Raw genomic sequence first — 20,613 nt, 5'->3', positions numbered from 1 at the left:
CCAAACCCGGCGCTCGAGGGAGAGTGCGTCTCCCTCGCCCGTCTGCAGGAGGTGGAGAAGATGCGGTACGCGCCACCTGCGATTGAGTCATCTCGTCTTGTCTGAACTTGCAGGGACTTCTCTCTGGACTGGCAAGCCTATAAAAAGCAGCGGCAGACTCCGCTGCGACAGAGACAACTTTGGAGGCGCCGTACAGACGACGCTAGACACCTGCTGTGTGAGAGTGTCTGTATTCTCTCCGGGTCAGCTTCTCTGCCCGTTCCTTCATGATGTTGTAGTAAAGGCTGTTTCGTTAGAAGAAGCCTGGGACCGTTGATGCCGTCCGCCGAGCCAGGGAGCCGCCAGTCCAACGCTACCGAGGGGCCGCGAGCCAAACGTAATAACTGGTGGCAGCGGTGCGATACTCAGGCGCAAACACAAACGTAATAATATCATAAACAATGAAGAGACACCCGTGCAGTCTCTGCTGGTGGGTTGTGCAGCACTTTGGGTACTTGGTACAGCGTAATGACTAGACCTGATTACGTATATTTAACCAATTCATTTTTTTGTTTATAAGAGGCAATATGAAAAGTGCAAAAATTAGGGCTCTAAAACCCTCCTAATCATCTATGTGGTCTAACATAATTAGCATCTAAATATTATTCTCAAAGTTAGTTTTCCCTAAACTAAAAAATGGTCTCACTGACATTTGTTATTTTGATGATGCAGAAGACCAAGCTTAGCGTCATCTCCTACAAGCCACAATGTTGGGCTTAAGATGTCATGCTGCAACGTTCCTACCGTTGGCTATAGCACCGAAGCTATTCTAGGTCTAGCCTTAGCTAAGGCATTTGATAATGTAGCAAATGCCGCTATAGTTACCAACCTCCACGCAATAAACCCTGGTCGGAGGACCTTCAACTAGGTAAGAGATTTTCTCACAGGTCGAACAGCCAAACTAAATTTTGGAATCCTCAAATCTGACACTATATCACTTGGCAGCCGCGGCACCCCGCTCGCCCGTCTGCCCGCGCCTCCACCATCTGGTGCCAGCACGGTACACGGTCTGACGCCATGTATGTTGATGCGGCACCTCTCGCACCCCGCCTATGCCCTGGCCACCCCATCTCCGTCGCCACTATCCCTGCACTCCCACTGCCGCAGAGGAAGCAGCCATCGCCCTCGCCATTGCCAATACACCGGCCCTTTTCATATTTAGCGACTCTAAGACCACAGTCCGCAACTTTGCAAAGGGTAGAATCTGTTCCTCTGCGCTCAACAGTCTTAAGCACTCCTTCCCCTCTTCCCGTCCTATCCAACTCTTCTGGGTTCCGGCTCACGCAGGGAACCCTGGAAATGAGGCGACAAATTCCATCGCTCGCGAGCGGACCAACACGCGTGACTCCCTCCTCACCTTCTATGACATTGCCCTCCACTGCAGGAACTCCCGCTTATCCCTCCCTCCCCCTCACAAGTCCCTATTTAAAATCGAACAGAATACATGGCGCCATTTACAGGCTCACACTTTCCTCTCCCCTGCACACCTTGCCCTTATTCACCCCCGTTCCTTCTCGCCCAAATGCACGCTTTGCAGCTCTCCCCGAGCAGAATATGCTCACATTCTATACTCTTGTCCGGAGCACTTTCCCCCCGTCTCCTGGCAAATAAACAGCCCGCAGCTGTGGGAGGGTGCTTTGGCCAGCTCGAAGCCACATATTCAACAGCTGCTTACGACCTGGGCAGCGGAAGTCGCCGCCAGGCGTGACCTGGAGGCCACGGCCAACAGCCGGAAGGCCACCCACGGAACGGCGGCAACATAATTTTACTTATTTTTTGGCCTTTACTAAATAAACGTTTTACAACCACCACCACCACCCCACATGGATCCGTACTGTCCCCCTTCCTCTTTAACTTGTCCCTCTTATAAGCCCCGGACGAACTCAACCGTACACCTAATCTGTCCCAGACGTTATACCACGACGACATAACGCTGTGGTTTACATCAGGAAATGACGTGGAAACTCAATTATTGACATTCTGTAATGATCTTAATACATTTCTGGACACTGGCTTTACTACCGAGTGTATATTTCTAGATTTTTAAAATCATTTGACAGAATTGACCACTCCTATTAAAACTCGGCAGACTAAGAATTTATCCTTTGGCTTTAAACTGGATTCTAGAGTTTCTTTCTAACCACAAGCAGTATGTTACCACTAATGACAGTGACTCTACCTCTAGGATCTGTTTTAGCACCGGTACTTTTCTTAATTTACATCAATGACCAAGTTTCAAGTTCCATCTGTTTATTTGCTGACGATTGTGTCATATACCACAAGATCGAAAGCAGTAACGATACAATAACACTCAGCATGATCTGAATAACATTGTAAACTGGTGCGCTAATGGAACTAAACACTTCAAAATGTAAAACAATCAGAATCTCTCGAAATCAGTCAACTTGCTCCACTTACGTACTTAATAATACTCCACTTGACCAGGTTATTTCATACAAATATATTTTTAAAGATACACAGTGCAATAAAAATAGGACAAGCGAGTAGACGGAAACAGCACTGCCCTTAAAAAAATGATGCACCAACTAGCTCCACTCAGTTCTATTGCACTTGATAGAAATATCTTGGCGTGCAATCTCATGCACATGGAATCAACGCATTGAATACATATTGCATCGAAAGCTAACCACGTCTCAACGTAACTTTTCCCTAGCTCCAGCACCTCTACATCACAAATGTCAGGCCTACCCTCGAATATGCATGCTGAATATGGGACCCAGGATATGCCACTCTAATAAAGATCCTTGAAAGCGTACAAAATTGTTCTGTCCGTTTTATTCTAAACAATTATAATCGCACTGCTAGCGTTGCTAATATGAAGAATGCACTTAACCGTAGAAAACTATCACTTCTTCTATCAAAACCATCAAAATCTACTATCATAACCAGATACTTAAGTCACGGTTCATTACACCAGCGTCTTATATCTTCCCACGTGTGGATTTTCGTTTCAAAGTTCATGTACGCACCTTCGCAGCGCACAGTCATCTACTCATATTCATTCCTGCCTGTCACGAGTGGAACAACCTGCCTGCGTCTTTAGTTGCTGTCACCGACACCGATCATTTTCGTAAAGAACTAACAAATATTTTAGAAAGTTAGTTGATTCCTATATGAAAATTGTTTTTTTTTGTTAGTTTTTGTTCTTCACATCCTTTTCTTTCGCGTACTGTAAGTTATTTGTTTTTGTTTACCTATTTTGTTCAGTTGCCATTGTACTCATTTGCCTCTATTTTGCAGATGCAAATATATTCTTCACCTTGTTTGTATTTCATATATATAATGATGTGCAGAAGCTCCTCCCCTCTAGAACGCTTCTTGTAAGCCCTGAGAGTACAAATAAAAAAAAATCGAAGGAACCCTACAAATAGCAGTGGGCATCGTTACCGAATGCGTGGAGAGGGTGGGTCTATCCTGCTCCCCAACAAAATCAGAACTGCTCATGCGTGGTAAACCAGGCACAGGGGGCCATACCCAAATCCGGGTGCACGTTAAGCGACAACTTATACCGGAGGTGTCCGTCATACGGGTTCTTGGAATTTACACCCAGAACAACGGCCGAAACACGGAGTCCCTCAATCGCCTCAAGGCTAGTGTCTCTCAGACAGTGCGTCTCATACGTCGAATCGCTAACCGGTATTCGGGTATGAAGGAAACTGATCTCGTCCGCCTGGTCCAGGCGTTTGTCATTAGTAGAATTACCTACACACTACCCTACCTCAAACTTAACGTAGCAGAAACACAACGTGTTGATTATCTGATCAGCCGGGCGTTCAAGTGCGCACTTGGTCTCCCCATAAACACTTCCATGGAGCGCTTCAGTGCCCTCGGAGTCCACAACACTCTTAGCGAGCTGGTAGAGGCCCACCTCACCTCTCAACACGAACGGCTAGCTCACACACAGACCGGACGCTTGATCATTGACGCTTTCTCAATCAGTTACCCCGCAACAAGGCCGGACAAAGTGTCACTTCCAATGAGCCTGTGAACGGACTTGAAAATTCTACCTCTCCCGAAGCACTCTGATTTTCATTCACAGAGGCGAGTAGAAAGAGCCCTACACAAGCAATACCAGTTCAAACAAGATGTCGATGCAGCCGAACATGCGGACCGTAATGCATTCACGACTGTACATTATCAGGGTGAACAACTCACAGCCGGTTCAGTCATTACCAACGACTCGGAAGATGCTGCGATCGCCCTCGCGATAAGCTCATCCCTTCATATAATTAGCGACCGCAATAAGAAATTACAGCAAAGCAGGATACCTCCCACTCAAATTGCTGCTTGTCTCTGAAACAACTCACCGTTCAATACAGCTAATCGGGACACCAGCACATTTCTCCCTTCCTGGTGTTACGCTTCGCCACCGACAAGTGGGACAGCTGACGCGGCCACCGCATAGCAACAGGCAGAACCGCGAGCGGATCGGCCGGCGCCTTTCATCGGCCGCCCAACGCTTCCTCCCGCGGGCAAGTCTCGACGTGATCCTGCCACGCGCCAAATGTGCGTGCGTGCGTGTGTGTGCAAACGCTGGCCAAGCCTGGCGCTCGAGCGAGCGTGCGTTGCCCTCGCCCGTCTGCAGGAGGTGGAGGAGATGTGGTCGCGCCACCTGCGATTGAGTCATCGTCTTGTCTGAACTTGAAGATCTCTCTCCCTTTCCCTGGCAAGCCTATAAAAAGCAGCAGCCGGCTCCGCTGAGACAGAGACTACTTTGACGCGCCGTTGATACGACGCTAGACACCAGCTGTGTGAGAGTGTCTGTATTCTCTCCGGGTCAGCTTCTCTGCCCGTTCCTTCATGAAGACGCTCGCTCTTTGCTGGGACCGTTGATGCCGTCCGCCGAGCTAGGGAGCCGCCAGGCCAACGCTACCGAGGGGCCGCGCGCCGCATGTAACAACTGGCGTCAGCGGTGGGCTGAGCACGCGAGCCGCACGTAATAACTGCTGCCAGCGGTACGATACCCGGCGCGAGCTCCAAACCGTAATACTGGTAATAATGCTGCCCACAATTTCGCCCGAGGACTCGTCAGCCAGGCTACAGGACAACCCCTCATGAGGTCGGTGAGGGACCGTTTCCTATCAAGAAATTACACTACACTTACGTCAAACAAGTACCCTAGCATGCGGGACATCTCTTACTAAGGCACAGGAGGTCACCTGATTCCAAATCCAGTCACCATGCATACCTTGCATTACACGCCCCTTACTGTAACTTATGCCACCAGAGGGCCAACTTACACCACATACTATGCCCACAGACCTCCCTCCGCGTGGGAGGCCGCTATGCTCAGCTCGGACCCGGCTGCGGGCCATCGAGCGTGCAACCCATGGGCGTAGGTGACTTTTTTTATTTTATCTATCTTTTACACAGCCACTCACCAGCCACCGATGAGGACCTGTGATGTTTGTGTGGTTTTCAATAAAAAAATATTTGCTGAGTTCCTGCAGAATATACTGCAGGATTACTTGACTATGTCAAGAAACTGGCCGGCGGCAGCTTTGTACCGGTGATTTTGTCTGTGTACATGCCTCTTTTTCATGTACTCAGACTTTTATTGCGAAAGCAATGCTACTTTCACTTTCAAGCCTTTGCGGTGCGACGGCGGCGCACACGAAATGACCTTTCGCAATACCTCTGTGTGACGTCACTCCTCAAAGCTGGGCGACCAACTCGCGCCGTCCGTGAGAGACGGCGGTGCGCATGAACGGCGGCCTAACTCCCGCTCTCTCCGCCAAGAGCGCCACAGGTGTTATGACGTCACGCCTCAAAGCTGGCAATGCCTTGATTCCCCTGGCGCCAAGGAAAACATAAACAGTAGAGAAGCCTGGGAACTGCTACTACGGAGCGAGTCCCCCGCCAACCAGCAGCAAGCTATCCGCCTGGCGGCTGAAGCCGCGAAGAAACACTGTCGCTTCGCCTGTCTTTAGTCGCGGAGGCCCCGGCCTCCGTCCCATAGGCCTGCGTGCTGGGGGCGGGGAGTAGGGGCTCCTACATCGGTAGAAGTTCATAACAACAACAACTGGGCGACCAACTCGCGCCGACAGTGAGAGACGGCGGTGCGCATGAACGGCGGCCTAACTCCCGCTCTCTCCGCCAAGAGCGCCACAGGTGTTATGACGTCACGCCTCAAAGCTGGCAATGCCTTGATTCCCCTGGCGCCAAGGAAAACATAAACAGTAGAGAAGCCTGGGAACTGCTACTACGGAGCGAGTCCCCCGCCAACCAGCAGCAAGCTATCCGCCTGGCGGCTGAAGCCGCGAAGAAACACTGTCGCTTCGCCTGTCTTTAGTCGCGGAGGCCCCGGCCTCCGTCCCATAGGCCTGCGTGCTGGGGGCGGGGAGTAGGGGCTCCTACATCGGTAGAAGTTCATAACAACAACAACTGGGCGACCAACTCGCGCCGACAGTGAGAGACGGCGGTGCGCATGAACGGCGGCCTAACTCCCGCCGCTCTGTCCGCCAGGAGTGCCACAGTTGCATAAAGCTGTATACAGTTGTATAAAGCGGCGACTGACTCGCGCCGTCCGTGAGAGTCGGGGGTGCGCATAACTACGATGCCGCCTACTGCTAAGGATGCTTTCGCAACCTACCGGGCTTAACCAAGCTAAACCTCTGCCAATTTTTTTGTTCCGGAAATAAATCGTGTATTGCTAGAGCTCAAGAGCTCCTGGCCATCTAGCGCGGCCGAAGCTCCTGCCTGTCCGACTTCCTCTAATAATAAATGTTTATCCTCCTCCTCCACCTCCTCCTTGCATTTCGTGGCAATAGAAGTTGTTTCCACCAGCTTTCATAATTGGTTCACAGGAATGGAAAGGTGCTGTATCTGTCACACTTGTCTGTGTGGACACCTGAATCGCGCCGTAAGGGAAGGATTGAAGGTGGGAGTGAAAGTGGAGCCGGTTACGAGCTCTGAAGCGCGCCTTTCATAATTGGTGCACAGTAATGGAAAGGCCTTGCATCTGACACACTTGTTTCTGTGGACACCTGAATCGCGCCGTAAGGGAAGGATGGAAGGTGGGACTGAAAGTGGAGCTGGTGACGAGGGACAACACCGATGGCGACGCGAAACCGAAGAACGGGCGGCAAAAAGCCGCGCTCTTTGCTGAAAATGTAAACCACGTTTAAGACTCTTAACATTACGAAGTGCCTACAAAGCCGCCAGCAGTATGTTGAAAGAGACAGGCGTAGATCTAGCTTACAACCTGTGATATCTGGTGTACCTTGTTATTTCTTAGTATTATTAATGATCTGCACACGTGCCACCTACATGGAGGAAGGATTTTACGCACCGAGTTGCTTGCCATATGGGGAGCCATAAACACCATTGCGACAGCTGCAACCAGAAAAGAATAATTTCAATGTGTATCGAATTTTAACCGACTCATATGCAGCGATTGCAGAGCTGACGGCAACAACTACAGACGACGCAGTGGCCAAGGACATCAGAAAGAGGCTGAAGTGAATGCGGGAAGTTGGAAACGAAATTCGAATTATATGGACACCGGGACATACTGGCACGGACTTGGGAAACGCAGCCGCGGGTGGGCTTGCAGACAGGTACAATGCCCCACAGCCCATGCCTAATCCGACAGACTTAAATCCTTACCAAACAATGCTCACTAAAGGCAGATCGATGATACACTATGTATGCACCAAAATAACACACGACAGCAAGCTTAGGTTATGTGAAGCAACACCAACGCCGGTGTTTGAAAACATGAAAGGGCTCACTCGACCACAAGATATATTTCTCAACAAAGCAATAACATTACAGGAACTGTTCACTTAACAACCAACTGAATTGTTCTGAAAAGTTCCCCTTTTTAATGAAACCAAAATTCTGTATAAACACAAGAGAAATCAATGAAGCGTTTCACATTCATAAAAATCATGACTCGTGTGCAAGCACCCCTTCTGTATCTGTTCATGACTGTGAACTAATATATCTTGATTCAAAAGACTGAGTTATCTGTTTGACGGTTTGAGTCGCGCATGCGTTGTTGGTTGTGAAAAGAGTATATTTTGCGTGTTTCTTTCTAATAAACTGCAGTTGATAGTCAACGCAGGTGTTGTCTTCTTCCTTGTCCTTCGTCTCCGCTCTGTTATTCCTTGAAGTAATAACAAACGCAGCTTATACACCACATGTGCTTGAGAAGTGGTTTCTAGGAGACCGGGCGAATTGGCAATGATTCATTTTAAACCAGCCAAAAGACGAGACAGAGAAAAGAAGAGAGAAGACAGCCTTGTCTTGTTCGCTTCTTTTCTCTGTCTCGTCTTTTGGCTGGTTTAAAACGAAATACTTAAAACACCTTATATGGCAATGTCCATTGTTTTCACGAGGAAGAAACAAAATTCCGCATATTCCACACGACGACATGCCCACCCTAGCAGATCAGATTCTATCAAGCACCGGAATACAACATAGCTACGTACGGCAGTGAGGGCGGCCTGCTTCGAGTAGTGTGAGAGACTTACAGAGCGAAGATCATGGCAAACAAGGAGCAACCGCTTGAAGAATCGTGAAGACGAAGCTACACTCACACACCTCATAACTCCCTAATTACCCAAACAACGGCCGAGAGCCATTACTTCCATCAAATAAAGGCTTCGATAATTCATTCATTATCTCCCAAATCGGTTTTCTGTTCCTATAAGATTATTCGCCGATGACTGCGTTGTCTATAATACCGCAGAATCTTCGAGAGATCAAATCAAATTACAATCCAGCCTTGCGAGCACAATGAAATGGTGTCAAGTGCTGGCAAATGGTAATCAATCCTATAAAATCAGTATGCATGTCTATTACAAGAAAGAAGAAGATCCTGCAATTTCCACATGCGGCAGCGAACTCCGAACGGCAGAGGAGCACAAATATCTAGCATTAATATTCAGAACACGAATAGACATACAGAGGAAACAAAGCAATTAGGGCGCTTTGGAGTTTAAGGCGTAATACCCTGAAATTAAAAACTTGGCCTATACAACACTAGTTGGACCTATCATTGAGTAGGCGAAAATAGTCTGGGAAAAGGATTCAAAGATCAGCTGCTCGATTCATCTACAACTCCGCTTCAGAATTATGTCAGCTTCCTAGATTAGGTGACAGGCTGAAACTTCTCTTTCTTATTCTTCACAACGAAATAAAGGATGAAATATTCTCAAGTTAATACCAACTAAACGTCTAGACACAACACGTATATTCTTCCTCCAGCAACTCGTAATTGTACATCCAAGTATAGTTTCTTCCCCAGAACGATAAAAGACTGGAACATGCTTCCCGATTTCGTAGTTCAGTCTACTTCTTTTATAGCTTTTCTGAATAAATTAGACAGCGTTATTTATTGTAAGACTGCAGTGTGTTAAATATTTGCGTTTTTTATGTTATTTTTGGTCAGGAGTATTATTTGTAATAGATACTCTAAGAAATATTTACCTTTTTGTAACGCAGTGTATGTTATTGGTTAGTTGGCTCACGGGAAGGGAAAGTCGCAGTACCTGTCACACTTGCTCTGTGAACACCTGAACCGCGCCGTAAGGGAAGGGATGAGGGTGGGAATGAAATTGGAAGGAGAGAAAGGGGAGCCGTAGTGGAGGGCTACGGAGTAATTTCGACCACCTGGGGATCTTTAACGTGTGCTGACATCGCACAGCACACGGACGCCACTTCGTTTCGCCTCCATCGAAACGCAGCCGCCGGGGTCGGGTTCGAACCCGGGAACTCCGGCACAGTAGTCGTGTATGTTATGCATTGCACAAATTTCCCTGTCCTTGTAAATAGTTGTTACTTATACATGTATTGCGCGTTTGACCAATTTAGATGTGTTGCCATTGCTTGTTCTCATTTTCTTTGTGTTTCCACGCCTGTAATGGCCCTGCCACAGGGCTGGCAGTATCAATAAAGAAAGAAAGAAAGAAAAAAATTCAAATATTTCCCGAGCACACTTGAGTAACTTCTCCAGTCTAAGTTTCGGAATATTTTTGGCGGCAAAAAGGACCAAACCATTCAACTAGTCCTTTCTGACAATGTTGCAATCTCGCCTGACCCGTGATTCGCTGTTTCAAACGCAATATTTACTTTCGTTTCTCATTCCATGTTTGTTAACCCCTTTTTACCACAGTGAATCTTGTAGGTATATGGAAGCTGCTTCGAAACATATATCTTCATCAGGCGAAAATTGAACCAATTCGAAATTGTTGAAAATCTGTGAACCTCCATTATTCTTTAAACGATGTTTTCTCAATCTAGATTCCTCAATACTTCCAAGCGGTTGGAGGGTTGGGAAGGTTATTGGGATTCTAAAGTCAAATAATATCGCGAATTATCGCCCCATTTCTCTCATGTAAAATATTACAGCATATCATACAATCTTACCTAATTGAGCTCCTTGTGAACTCGTTTTTTTTTTTCGGCTGCACAACATGGTTTCAGGAAAACGTGTTCTTACGAAACGCAGCTAATATGCTGCACTAATCAATTATTTATGCTGGCCAGAGCATAGATGTGGACTGTGTATACTTGGACTTCTAGAAAGCATTCGGCACTCTCACATCATCTCCTTATTCTGAAACTTAGCAAGATTTCTTCCATCCTATCGAACACATTTCGCCCCAAACAACTTTTCATCCGCCTTTACCATCGGATGTATACCACAAGGATGGGTATTGGTGCCTCTATTCTTTCTGACCTTCTTCAATTAGGCTTTTTTATAATAACAAACCATGATGACTCTCCAAAGTTTTAAGCTGATCTTATGCGCATTCACAAGTACCCTGAAAAATGGTTTACGCGACTGAACACTAATAGACGCAAAACAATGCCGGTCGTACTAGCGTCGGTATTTCTTGATGACATTCCCCTTGAATCTTAACTTGTTTATATTTCGAGTAGTGTATCTTGGCAGCGAATAATGTGTGACTGATCAAGTAAATGTATAATGAGTGATGTAGCTTAAAACGAACTAGTCAGTCAGCGTTGACGTGAAAGGTTGGCCTAGTTGGTAGGTATTCATCGTAAGTCACCGTTAATGGAATGATTTTTTGTGAAAATACGTGACCGCACGCCACATTGATTTCTGGACAGGTACATGCTTATACATGTGCTCATGCTTATGATCATTTCTGATCTTAAAGCCAACCATCTTGCGTCAACTGTACGAACATTACATGCTAAAATACAGGAAACCGCTTGCAAGTCGCGAATAGTTCAAAGCAACGTAATACGATCGTATCGTGCAATTCTGCGGTATTCGGACTCGGCTCCGAACGCTGTGCCGCGGACAAAAAGTTAGGGTGCGACACTCACCGCAAGGTCAGGCCGCCGCTGATGGGCCGCACATGAGGCTCTGCCGGCGGGGTTGAAGCTGGGAGGAAGAGGTGGGCTCCGTGCCAGCGCCGCGGCCGGCGCCCTCCAGCGGCGGCTAAAACCCCTCAATTATAGTGTTCTAGAATTGAGAAGTGTGCCGTCTGCCGCCGGCGAGCTGGTCGTTTCAGCGATAACAGGAGAGAGGGCGCTGTGTGCAGGAGGAGCGCTGACATCGAGGCACCCTAGAGGAGCGCAGTGAGCGCGGAGCAGACAGCTGGGTGAACCGTCACCGCTAGTTCAATCGAACTCCGAAGGCGCGTAGCAGTAAATTGTGTCGCTTTAGTTCCCACAGGCTTGTCTAAATGTATTAAAACGGTTATGTTCATGAACAAAACAACTAGTTCCCTACAAAATAAGCGGCCGTCGTCAGGGAACGGCAATACAAATACAGGCAATGTAAGATACAGATTGCCGACGAACTGACAAGCAACGGCAAGATATATTTCCTGAACGTATTGGGTGCTTTATTTCTCGAACACTAGCGGGAGGTTCAATGACGAATGTCTAACGTATTTCTATGATCATGTAAATTTTTAATATTGGATGCACCGGTTTATGCGGGCTAGACTGAAGTCTTCCATCGACGCTCGCACGTACTGGAAACGCAGTGAATGGTGTTTTAGGCTAGGCTAGCGTACTTTTTGCGCCACATGTAGATAGAGGTATGCGAAGATTGCTCGAAGACAGAAATTATGCCAGCGTTTACTGATAACTTTATTTAAATGTGGGTGAATACATATGAACTGGCAGTCCTACTCAAAACGAAATGAAGGAATGAGTGCACATAGCAATGAACGAAACCACATAATGGACGACGTGAAAAAAAAATCGCGACTTAGTGCAAGAATATGGTACAAACGTATAAAACTGTACAGAACTATATGACAATATTAATGAACTGTACTAGACCGTGAATAAATTAGGCTTCTAAATTTGAAAACACACAAGAGAAAGGCAGAATGATTAAAGTCCTCAAACACGATTACTTGCACCTCCTCAGCTTTAGGTGCTTTACCTGCTCTGCTTTAGAGGTCTGCTCTTGGTTTAGCGACTTCGCATAAAAACGCAATCGCATGAGGACGTAGAACTTCACTATGTTAAGTGTCATTTCTTCGTCATGAGTAGGGCAACCAAACTTGGAAACCTCTGCGCTTTGCAAAAACAGAGCAAATTCACGCATGCTATTTGCGTTAATCTTTCTTGAACTAAAAAAACAACCGTGAAAGACTCTTCCAGCGTGTGCAAGCTCCGAGGACGGATAAAGAAGACCTCCGTGGTCGAAGTTTGAGATAAATTGATTTTCTTTTTTTTGTGCCGCGCACGATTTGCTTGAAATGAGATAAGCGGAGCAAGTACTGCATTTGACTTCTTCATGAACTTTCTAGCGACATATCCTGCAATATAGGCTATGAGACCGCTAGAACTGTGCCTATGTGACGTAACTGTGGTCATCTGAAGGAAGGGAATTCAAAGTAGCTTCGACGTCCTCGAGCCTTCTCTCGTCAACCAAACGGTCAAGCTCAACAATAGGATTTGAAAGAAGCTGCCCAGACGGCCATAGACGTCCGACGGTCGACCGACGGACGTCCGTTTTCGGACCTTCGGACATCCGACGGAAGTCCGGTTATGTTCGATATACGTACAGCGGACGTCCGTCGGACTATCGTTCGTGGATCCGGATCGCGTCCCACGGACGTCCGACGGGCAGCCGGAGGCGGACATTCGGACGTTTCCCGGAACATGCTTGCAGGGCCCGCTATTGGTGTAAAAACTTGCCAATAACATTCGTGTAAAGCTCAGCAAGCATGTGCCATGGAAATTTCAGTCACATACTAGTGCTCAATGCCTTTGTCGTGAGAGTAAAGCAGACAACAGAATATGCAACAGGTTCAAGTTTCCTGTTGTCTGCTTTACTTTCACACACAAAGCACTGAACAGTAGTGTGCAATTAAAACTTCCATCAAAGAGGCACATATGCTAGCTGAGCTTTACACAAATGCACCATTCCTGAAAACATGCTAAGTGCATAGGCATACCAGCATGCGAGGTTGTAAAAAAAGCATTTTTTTGGCTTTATTGCAAAAACTGCATGCATAAATAGTCTACACTAAAAAAATATCGATGTTAAGGAATGGCATGGTAAAATGCAGGCCAACGGGAGTATTAAGAATCTACTTGAAAAATTTTTTTTTAATTATCCTTGGCCGTGACAGCTCTTCCCTTGGGGAGGTGGTGGAGGAAAAGGTATTTATTGAAACCTAATATTTCGGAATTAGCGAGGAGATGATCGAGTTCTCTGTGGGCGGCCTCCGCAGGCCGGGATTCCAGGAGCAGTTACTATCCTGTGCATTTGCTCGATCAGCTGTTGCTGGTCTTTCAGGCCTAAGATGGAAAGAGCAGGCTGGGCTCCTCCTGCAATAGAAGGGAAAATTAAATTCAAGTTATCTGTGCTGAACTTTGATTACACATCTCCAAGGGCAACTGCCAGTTTCTCTCAATTGCTTTTTCTAGATGGCACTGTACGCATGCATCTCCATTCAGAACTGTCACATACTATATAGAAAGGTCATATAACTGCAGCAAAACCCATGCAGAATAACAAAATATACAAACGTAGTTTGACCAGAACCTGGCATTCAGTATTTTAATGTTTTTATGTCGTCTCTTTGAACATGCCACTCTGACCAAACACGGCATGTTATGCTTGCTGCTATGCACCCTCAGCAATGCCCAAGACATGGAGTGCACATGCAGAGAAACTAAGCATAAAGGATGCTGTATATGAACATAAAGCACAGCCAGAGCATTGCAGTATTACACAGGTACGCATTGGCGGCAGAAACCTGCACTTTGAGCGGTTTAACAGGCAGATTTCTAAAGTAATTGTTCCTGCTCTGAAAAGAAGTGATCAATAATAACATCATTTAAAATTGTTACCTTTTTGTTCTGTAAACTACACATTTCGCTGGTTTCCAAGTACCCTCTACCGAAGACATTGCCTGGGCGTGTCGGGGGTATATCGACATCAACATCTAGGCTACAAGCGTCTAGAAAGCGTCTCCTTAGAGCAGCTGCGACGAAGTAACTTATCTGATCACATGCAAGCTGCTGCAGCAGAATAAAGATGGACATTTGACATGTGGCTAAAGCCCAATGTGGAAGCATAGCCCGCCGCTGTGATTGCGCAGTGTTCATGCTTCTACAAGAGTTAAAAGTAAAGTTATTTGTTTACCCACAGCGCTATATGTGACATTACAATAGCAAGGCTTATAGTCACACAAAACATAAAAAGCTGACAACCACAAGCTCCTGATGTATTACCGGCAGCATGCAGCATGGATGTTAGTTACTGAAATATGGTTGCATAATTCTGGCAACCAGCTGTGCATGTATGTCATAGATTTCTCAACTACGCACAACAAATTACAAAAAAAAAAATAATGGTATTTATAAATGCAGCCAGCTGTTCGCAAGAAACATTGTAGCTTTTTTATGGGGAAGGTAGAGGGCGCCAAAGAAACTGCCCCTGTAAAGGCGCCTAATTTGCCCCTATGTAATATCTGGGACAAGTGTGTGGACTACACAAACTGCAGTCAAAGCACATAACTTTCACATCGACCAGGAAACTCGGACCATACTTGTCGATGTGAAAGTTGAACGTTAGTTCTTTCATGTGTGCAAGAGAAATAAGGTCACAATTCGCTTACATCTGCGATTCTAGTCCAAAATCTAGACATACTGTCCAGAGACTTTCGCCCCCGCAGTATAAGCCACCACTTGGGTAAGAGATTAGTAAAAGAAGTGTATAAAAGACATTAGTGCTGTTGGACAGCCATAGCTATAAAAATGGTATTGACATTGAAGTACTGCCTTAAGGTGGGGCCTAGGGCATTACAAAAGCAAGAGTTAGTGTCCGCTGGTCCTCATTTGAACGAACAAAAAGAGGGGGGGGGGGGAGAAATCTACCTCAACTACATGTTTTGAGTGACACCAAGCCGCAGTTAGGATTAAAGATATCACACAGTTTTGTGGAAGATTTGGGAGCGCTTTGCTGCTTTTTTACAGGATTGGACAAAAGAGCTCACCATCTTCAGAAAGGCACGTTATATAGAAATGAAAATAGTGAATTTACTGCATCTGGCCACAACAACTTGCACACGGAGAGGAAGATGAACTGAAAATTTTATACATGAATGTACGTATTTACAACAGGTGAAACAATGACCATGATCTATGCCGAAGAGGAAAGAGATCAAAATCTAGCTCAGAACGAGTTCTCCTGGCCGCGGGGCCGTTTCATTAACTTCGGGACTCCGCCCACATTTCTCATCCCCAATGACAACGAACTCACACATGACTGGCTAACAAACATTTTGGCATGTCTTTCCACTTTCATAAATTCTTCACCCTCTCCCTAATACAAGCAATGCAAAAGGGACAACAAATTCGTTTCACAACAAACAGAATTTAGAGAATGGACCTCGAAATGATTGGCTCACTAGGTCACATGCCAAAATCTGTCCCCTAGGAAAAAAAAAAACAAAATAGAACCCATCAAAACGGTGTCCCACGTGCGCAACCATTGCCCAAAGCTTGCATCCTTGGCGGCTCCTTTTACAGGGCAATTACTGCAATTATTGGCGTCCGAGTCAGCACCATTGCGGACCACATCAGAAGAGCCAACCCACATCCTCCCGCTCCGCATCACACCGTCACTGTTACACACTTGCCCTTTTTCAACGCCGCCATCTCCCACCATTGTTGACATCCAGGGTTGGAATCCTCAACCAGACCCCACTCAGCGCGCCTGCACTGAATAATTGTCACTTTTATGGGCTCCCCAACAAGGAAGAGGGCCTTACACCCTTCAACCTGACAGTATTTTTTCTTTGAACGATAAGCAGTTCTTCCAAAAGAGGTGCTCGTTTCAAAGCTGTGCTGCCTCCGGGTGATGAGTCCAGTCAGCGTACTAAGGACCCCTTAGTACGCTTAGTACTAAGGACCCCTTAGTTGTATACTGTTCGTAAAGCTCCTTAAATAAAAATGAGCCCCCTACATGACACAGCAACGAGAACAAACTGCCTGTCCCCGCGTCTTCGAGTGCGACAGCAAAGTCCTCGGAAGAGGGGACTTCTTTCCCTCTCTGCCTACGTTTCCGTTAAGCACTGTAGCTGCTGTAGCTGCCTCTCTGTGCACGTCTCTCCGCCTCCTGTCCGAGGGCAAGTGGGAGACGGCCGCAGCTGGGCATTGAACAGGTGACCCAAAAAGAGCAGACTAATAATGGTGCCTAGCATACCCACCGATCCCTTACAGAAATCATTAAAGAAATGAAAGCAACACATCAGATAACGCTACAATGTTTCTAAGTGCAAAGTCGACAACTCCAAGTCATATAAATATATGTACATCTCCGCACATTAACTAGACAGAAACAGTGCAGAGTAAACTAATAATTCAGTGTCTAGCAACACTATTAAAAGGGGATAAAGGCCACGGGGGGCTGCGATTATTAGTACCGTTTTGCCTTTAAACTACAATAACATACTTGTTGCAAGCTTAAAATCAAAGATTCACACCTGTCCCACCCACAGCAATGGAACACACATCTGACTCAAGTCTGCAGAGAAAGAGGAAGCTAGACTATTACAGACGCACCCTTGGTTATTTTTCTGGCATTTCTGAGGGTGAAGAATCTGACTTGTCAGTAGCATGTATATGAATAAGAATCCTATGACAGTAAATGCATCAGATTTTCTGGAGTGGCTTTTCTTTGCTGACCACATATGAGGTGAGCTATAATTTATCCAACTTGGCCTAGGTTTATTCTATGAATAACAAAGCTAAAGCAGGTACACAGTCGTCCACTCAGGCTGAACATGCGAGTGCGTGGCATGCACTTTTTGAAATGCCACTGCATCCATCGCAGCTGCACGCCGTAGCGAAGAGGCAGACATTGTGAAGTACCAGCCTCTAGTCCCTCTACCACCACTGGGGTCCCAAACTAGGGACCCCTTGTTTTTGTCAGGACAGGCCCCCTCAGGGTCAGCTAGTGAGTAACCTCCTGTATTTGTATCTGATGGAAATGTTTTCCACCACCACCCACAATATGCAGCTGCGCATCATAGCAGATGTGAAGCAACAGCTCCTGGTCCTTCTACACATAAGCCACTTTGCCTTGATGCATGCCTGCGCACCATAGTAAAGAGGCAGACGACATGACGCAGCAGCTCATGGTACCTTTACACATGAGCCCCCCCATTGTACTTCGATATGCACCATAGCAAATATACAGACTACGCCACACAGCAGCTCCTGGTCCCTCTATGCATAAGCCATTTTGCCTCAATACGCACCTGCGTACCTGAGCGAAGAGGCAGACGTGAAGCTGCAGCTCCTGGGCCCTCCATGCACAAGCCACTTAGCATCAATGCACGGCTGTGCACTGTAGTAAAGAGGCGAAGGACGTTAAGCAGCAGCTCCTGGTCCCTCTACACATCAGCCATTTTGCCTCGATGCGCATCTGCACACCGTAACAAACAGCCAGATGTGACAAAGAAGCTCCTGGTTTCTCTACACATAAACCACTTTGCCTCAATGCACGTCTGCACACCGAAACAAAGAGGCAGATGACGTGAAGCTGGAGCGGCTGGTCCCTCTACGCACAAGCCACTTAGCCTTGATGCATGGCTGTGACGGATGCATTGCTATTTTGCAAACTGCATGCCACACATTCTCATTCAAGCTAAGAGTGGACGACTGTGTAAACGTAAAATACTGGTTATTTACTTCAATGGACAATGACAAAAAGTAACATGGTGGACAATGTAAAAAGAATTTGCTGCATAAAGTTTGTTGAAACCAGTTCTACATCCTACATGTAAACAAGCTAAAACCTTAATGTCGAAGGGATGTCCTGTGTGTTTAAAATCACGCTCAAACAACTTCAACACTGACAATCATGATTCAATATTAATAATATAGATAATGATACAATACTCACTTTTAGCCATACCAAAGAAATGAGAATGCAAAGGGATGTTGCTGTTTTTCCCCCGTGGATGACAGTTTTCCATGTTCAAAGTGCTGCTTCCTGTTGGCCTACGAAATCGGCTACAGCAAATGGCATCTGAAAAATTTTTGGAAGCCTCATGCTAGTCTTTAACGAGAAAAGCATTGCCATACAGAAGCAGAACACAAATACTTTTACAACACACTAAAAGCACCAACTGCGGTGCTGTTTTTAGGATGACTAGGTAGAGGTTTTGCTGTAGCAAGCCAAATGTTAGCCTTCAATAAGGAAAGCATTCCCATACAGAAACAGAACACAAAAACTTTTACAACACATTAAAAGCATCAATTGCACAAATGCTTGTAAGATGACCAGGTACAGGTTTCTGCTATAGCCCACATCATGTGACCAGCAGTTATCAGAAGCCTTGTATGTGAGCATGATGCCCTAGATTCAATTTATGGCTATCACTGTATTAACAAGCATGGGTTTAAAGCTACTTTAATATGATAATCTAAGAACATGGTAAGAGCTTTCAGTGCGAGACATAAGCTCAGTATCATGCACTATAAGGTGCTGCATGGCTCTAGTGTAGCTTTGGCATTATCTCGCTGTCAATAATGCAATTAAGTTCTGAGGAGCCTTTGAATATCTGTAAGGATAAAGCAACAACAATTTTGTTTTCATCTCACTTTTGCTCAACTCGTGTTTCTTTTTTTTTTTTTTTTGAGCCTGCGGCTTGCATGGCCTCCCAGTATGCCTGTTTTGCATAAAAGAAGGCGTTGCAGGCACCAGAGCTCACAGCCCAACTGTATCGCGGCGGCGGTATGTCAAATTCGTGCCAGAACAGCGCAGAACAGCGGGTCAAGAAAAAGACAAGTGCTGACTTTTTTTTTTCTCTCATCTCCTTGTCCGCTTGTTCTGCGCGGTTCGGTCCCACATGCATAACCAACATGCGCAAGGGGCTGTCCTGGTTTGTCAAAGCTTAAGGAGAGTACTAAACCTTTAGTTATTTAGTAGCTACAGCCGTTCCTTCTAGAAACTGTAGTTGCCGTAAATCTCGAGAAAGATCAGCGGCTGTCCATTTAAAAAAAAAAAAAAAAAAGCTCGCGACGTTTTCACAAGTGTAGGCATGTCGCACGATAGGCTCGAGTGCAAAAGTTTTCTCGTATAGTTTTTACAACGCAGCACGTTGCGCATGGTTAACAAATTAACTCCTTTAAGCTCGGGCAGGCACTCCTTTATCAGAGACAGAGAAGTTGCGCGGCTTACTGGCGCAGCGTCCAGTAATGCCGAGAAAGATGGCGCTCAGACTTGAGGCTGCACTTTAGTTAGTCGGCGCGGAGTCCATAGAGAGTATATGTTTCTCTATGCGGAGTCAGTCGCGCTTAAAACACTCGACCGTTCGGCTGCTGTACAGAGCTGTTTCCTTACCCAAAAGCTCAGCACCATCGGTGCATCGAAAAGTTCCACTAAAGAAACAAAAGTTCGGTGAAATACTTACTTTGGAATCGGCGGGTGAACAAAGTGTGCCAGCCGCACCAAGCCACAGCAAAAACAATGCTAGCAGTGCATTACAGCCGTAGGTATTTGTAACTGCGCAGTAAATGCAGAACACGGAAACGCGAAGCCATCATCCATGACTAAACTTCAACTTATCAGATGGATTGGATTGGCTCATATCAGATTTTTTTGAGGATAGGTTCGGTTTCGTTCTTTTTGAGCTTGCTGCTTGCTGCGTCTATTCAGCCACTGATTAAAATTTCACCGAAGCATCATGATAGAAAAATGTTTAATGGTCATTTAACTTTTAATCAAAAATTTTGATGGCAGAATTCAACGATGAAACATGCGGAAAATAAAAAAAACTGTTTAATGGAAACGCTTTCTATCGCATCGATTCGCCCTGACATCATATAATGCAGACTTGACGGCATTACTGATTTATACGCAATTCAGACGAGCACGACGACTACAAACTATATCATAGCTGTGTAAAACCAAATCCAGTGGCGGACGTACGGCGGCTGTCCGCTGGGTGAACGGATTCGACCATCCGCTTTCGTACGTACGCCGGAATACCGGCGGACGTCCGAAATCGGCCGCCGAGTTGCGGCCGAGTTCGGTTGTCCGTCGGACGTCAGTGGCCGTCTGGGTGGGTAGGTTTCTCGCTTGTACGG

The 20,613-nt window shown here is 46.2% G+C and overlaps 1 long non-coding RNA gene across 1 annotated transcript; it reads right to left on the bottom strand.

Moving 5' to 3' along the window:
• Nucleotides 1–13,022: 13,022 nt before the first annotated feature.
• Nucleotides 13,023–20,155, bottom strand: LOC146194107 (uncharacterized). The gene is made up of 3 exons (XR_014705723.1): nucleotides 19,938–20,155; nucleotides 18,425–18,550; nucleotides 13,023–13,836 (listed from the first exon to the last, which is right to left on the bottom strand). It is a non-coding gene; the product is annotated as an uncharacterized LOC146194107 (long non-coding RNA).
• Between the last annotated feature and the right edge of the window lie 458 nt (nucleotides 20,156–20,613).

Source organism: Amblyomma maculatum, chromosome 3 (genome assembly GCF_055883805.1).
Source record: "Amblyomma maculatum isolate TAMU_Amacu chromosome 3, ASM5588380v1, whole genome shotgun sequence".
Lineage (NCBI taxonomy): Eukaryota > Metazoa > Arthropoda > Arachnida > Ixodida > Ixodidae > Amblyomma > Amblyomma maculatum.
This window is presented reverse-complemented; position numbering and strand designations above follow the sequence as displayed.